The following is a 4,782-nucleotide window of genomic DNA, read 5'->3' on the forward strand; positions in this document are numbered from 1 at the left end:
ATAATAAATATTGTGGGAATTCACAGAAGGGGTATTTGAATTAAGGAAAGGGTATCTGAATATCAATGGAAAGGAAACTTGCCTTCAATGTAATGAAGGATATAATGCAAATACATAGAATTTTGGTTGTTTGCTGGGAAAAAGGACATAAAGTATTAGGGAAGTCACATGAGTTAGTGCCTTGCTCCTATCTACAAAAATTATTTTACTCTTGAAAGTCAATACCCCATATTTCTAGTGAAGTCTTTAATTTTATACAGTCTGAATTATCACAAATTCTTAATTAGTGGGTCATGAACAAATTGGATTTTATTATATCTGTGAATAAAGTTTTAATATGATCCAATGGCATTTTCTTTAGAAGACAGCATCCCATTACTTTATCTGTCGCTTATGATTAATAACCTATTAAATAATTGCTTTGACTCAACAAATCATATCATGCACACAACCTATTGTCAGGTTAATTTTTCAGTCTCTGTTTTTGGTTTTTAAATACCTAAACCTATATTTTCACACCTATCATCCCCATCCTCCAACTAGAGATTGGTACTATCATTCTATCATGTCATAGGAGGGGAAAAGGGAAACAAATAGAAAAAGAAAAATAGATTTGCAACTTATAGAAGATTAAAAAACCAAACACCTTGTTATTAATGAAAATGCCTGGGGACCCTTTGTACTGGAACTAAAAGAAAATCAAAGCTTTTACTTTCTGCCACTCGTCATTCATCTTGCAATACTAACACATGCCTAGATTAAAATTCCTCAAGATTACCATGAAAAATAAAGAATGATCTTGATATACCTAATTTTCAATGTGGAGAATGGATGAATTCTAATTCTAAGCTAAAGGTCTTTGTGGTACTGATATATAGATAAGAAGAAGGAAACTGATTTCAAATTTACTTGAAAGCAACTATCTAGGAGTGAAATAACTGAATGCTTTGTTACCAGGATTCCTATGCACTGTCAGAGTATTGAGTGTAACAAACTAAAAGAGCTCACAGAAACAGAAAAAAAGGTGGTTGTGTGATAGTTTTTGTTTTGTTTTGTCTTCTCCAATATCCTTGGGTACTCTGATGGATCTGTGATCTCATATATGTGGGTACATCCCATTGCAATACAGATAGCCCAGCTATGTCATATGAAATTGTTTTTGTCCTTTCCTTTACGTAAATCCTCTATATGAGGTCAATCTAATATGCTAGGGATCTTCTACCACTCTAGACATGATGGAACATCATGGTAAGGTGCATTGTAGACTACACTAAGAACATCAGTGGAACACATAGATTGTCCATAGTTATCCTTTCTTATCAATATGTGACTGGCTGAACTCCTTTTCTGGTCATACATTTCTCCAGTGATAAGCTTTATGCCATCTATCCTAAAAATTTCTTCACTAGGTGTATATTATAGTTCACCATGTGCCTCCCCATTGCCCTTGAGGTAAAAAAGTAACTAATTCTTTATATACAGTGCTAGCCATGATCTGTGACCATACTGTGTTTTCAGAAGAACATCAATGTCAAATCTCATCCTGAGGAGAAACATTTACTGATTGCCTGCTCAGTTCCAGGCGCTGTGTTAAGTACTAAGGCTACAAACAAACAAAAACCTAGTCCCTGCCCTCAAGGAACTCCTAGATAGCTGAGGGTTAGAACAAATCAGCCATAACATATGTAAGGCTAACAAGAGAGGCCTTTTGTTTCAGAGTGAAGATTGGGGTCATTAAAAACAGTGCACAATTTCCCAGAGGCAATCTAGACCACTTTCTTCTTCCTCTACAATTATCTTGACAATATTCTACTTTAAATCCATATTCTAAATTATGCAAGTGGTATATGCCCTGTCCTAGGGGGAATCATAGCCTTGGCATAGATATCTTTAGACAGGATTATCTAAGTTATATTGCTTACCAATATCTGATTAAATGAAATGAATTAGCAGTTGAATTAGCCCCTGAGGGCCTCAGGTACAGTTCTAGGCATCAATGAGTGTCTTGAACTACAGTCAAATCAATTATACCTTTCCTACTATCCAGGGATATAGGGACATTAATCAAGGGTACATAATGAAAGTCAGATGTGACTCTCAATGCCTCTCTAGTTTCTCTTAGAGCTGTGTCCTCAGTTTTGATGCCAGTAGCCCACACCAAGTTTAGAAGAACTCTAGCCCCTTCCCTGCAATTACTTTTATATGCCCTCAAGTTCTTGGGCACCATATCAGGCTCTAGGCCTCTCATACAATTATCTAAGGAGAGTAGGGTGCTTGTGTTGCAATCTAGGGTTCTTGGGAACCCTTGGACACTTGTCCAAATATGGTCAAAAAGGCAAGCATCAGATTATGTATCTTGAGGATCCTTTGAGTCTTGTAAAGTACTATATAACACATAGCTGATACCCCATTTTATAATTTTTCACCATTTTAATATTTTACCATAGTTAAATTTCTACTTGAATATATTAACCATGACCCCCATGTACTTTACTATTGTATTGTATTATTTTCCATCTGTGCAGTTGGAGTTTGAAATATTTGTTATCTTTGTAACCAGGACTAGTGGAAGAGGCCAGCCAATATCTACAACGTTATTCAATTATAGAAAAATAATCCAGTTAACTCTTTTGATTGTTTCAGAGACTCATATTAATTTTGAATAACAGATATCCAATATTTTAGACTTCCCAACTTTAGTTCAGTCATGGTACATTCCATAATTAGAATGTGAGCTGCTTGAGGAAATGAACTTTTGTGCATGTTTGCATTTGTGTCCCCAATGAGTCAGTCAACAGGCATTTTATCCCCAGAGTTTAGCATGTAGCAAGATCTTAATTAATGTTCATTTTTCATTCATTCATTTGTTCATTCATTCACTCATTCATTAATTCATGGTAAATTCTAGGAATGGGTTATGGTTTTTTAAAAAAAGGCAGGGAGGTGAGAGGACAGAACAGGAGAAGAAAATTCTCAGGTTTGACTGAAATAATGAACATGTGAAGCAAAGTAGATGTGACTGGAAAGGCATGTTGGAGCTACCAGGATTGGGAATCTGTATTATATTTAAGAGATAATGGGAAACTTTTTAAGTCTTTTTTTTTTCAGTAGAAGAAAGACATAATCACAATAATGTTCTAGGAAGATTGTTCAGGCATCAATCTGAAGGATGGCTTTGATAGGAGATGGATATTAAGAAGAAAGGCCATTGAGGAGACTGTTAGAAAATACTCCAGGCAAGAGATAATTTGAACTAGGGCAATTGCAGTGGGGGTAGGGAAGGAATGAAAGATGTGATAGATATTACCAAGACACATAGATTTGATCTCAGATTGGATGCAGACACTGACAGTAAAAATTTATCACTTATTGCAAGGCTATGAACATTAGGTTAATAGGTTATACTATTAAAAGAAATTGAGAAGCTAGGGAGAGGGAAGGTTTTGGGGGAAATAAGAGTTCATGTTTTATCTTGTTAAATTTGAGATACTGATGGAACCTTTGGGTGTAGATATCAAGTAAACAGTTTAAAATATGGGACTGCATCTCTAGAGATAGCTTTAGGATAGACATATAAATTTGAGAATAGTTTACATAAAAGTTGTATATGAGGACATTACAGTGAACTATTTAACAGTGAAAAAGAGTAGAGATTAAAAAAAATCACTAAGAGCTGAGAACTATCTTTCAGAACACCTATTACTAAAGAGTAACAGGAAGAAGAATCAAAACAAAAGAGAAAGATGAAATGGGCAGAGAAGTAGAAGACACAGGAAAGTATAGTTGTCATTAAAGTAAGTGGAGGAGGAAAACATATAAGGAAGGAGGACATGGTCAATACTATCCATTGTGTAGAGATGTCAAAGAAAATAAGACAGAGCAGAGGTAAAAAAAATAAGAGAGAAAAGATGCTACTGCATTTTATGATAAAGGGGGCATGACAAACTCACAAAATGTGATTCAGGTAACTAAAGAGAAAGAAGGGGGTTGAAGAGTAAGAGAAGTGAGGAAGCAATGTGGAAGCAGCAAGTATAGTCTAATTTTTCTGGAAGTTTGGTTGGTGAATGAGATGCAAGATGGTGTGTTATCCTCAAATTCAATTATAAAATATTTATTACCTTGCCAAGTCAGGCACATTTGTTTCTTTCCCCTAGTTTCACTTAAAAGTGTTTCCCCTGACCCCTATCATTTTGGCTTACCTGCCAGACTGAAAGTTTTCCATTGAGATGTATTATTCAATAAAATAAATACTCAGTTGCTTACTGTGTGCTAGGTTCTATGCTAACTTTTGCAGACAAAAATAAAAGTACATTGTAATAAAGGAATTTATATTCTACTGGGGGGTGGGGTGGGTTTACAACATTTACACACACAAAAAAGAATAGTTCAAGGTAAACAAAGGAGTGTGAGCTATAACAAAAAGGGCATCAGGTAAAGCTTCAAGAAGGAGATTGGCACCAAAGCTGAACTCTGAAACTCATTATAATTTAGTCATAGTAGCAAAGTCTTTAACTAGAATATCTGTTAGGTCAAAACAAAAACACATCAGTTATTTTTTTTTAAACATATAGATTAAGCAATTAAAACAAATCCAATCTCCTTGGATGTCTTTATACCAGCAATATTTAGTTATCAATGTAACAAAAAGTGGGATAATGTATTTAAAATAGTTCATAACATTAAAGTCAATGTATAAATGTTAATAATCATATTTTGGGAAGCTAGCACTTTTGAGTAGGTCACCAAGTTTCAAAGCTATTTGGGTTTTGAAGGTAGGAAAAG

This window comes from Petaurus breviceps, unplaced genomic scaffold, assembly GCF_028583685.1.
Source record: "Petaurus breviceps papuanus isolate PSGF00001 unplaced genomic scaffold, PetGlider_PUasm1.0 347, whole genome shotgun sequence".
Taxonomy (NCBI): Eukaryota; Metazoa; Chordata; class Mammalia; order Diprotodontia; family Petauridae; genus Petaurus; species Petaurus breviceps.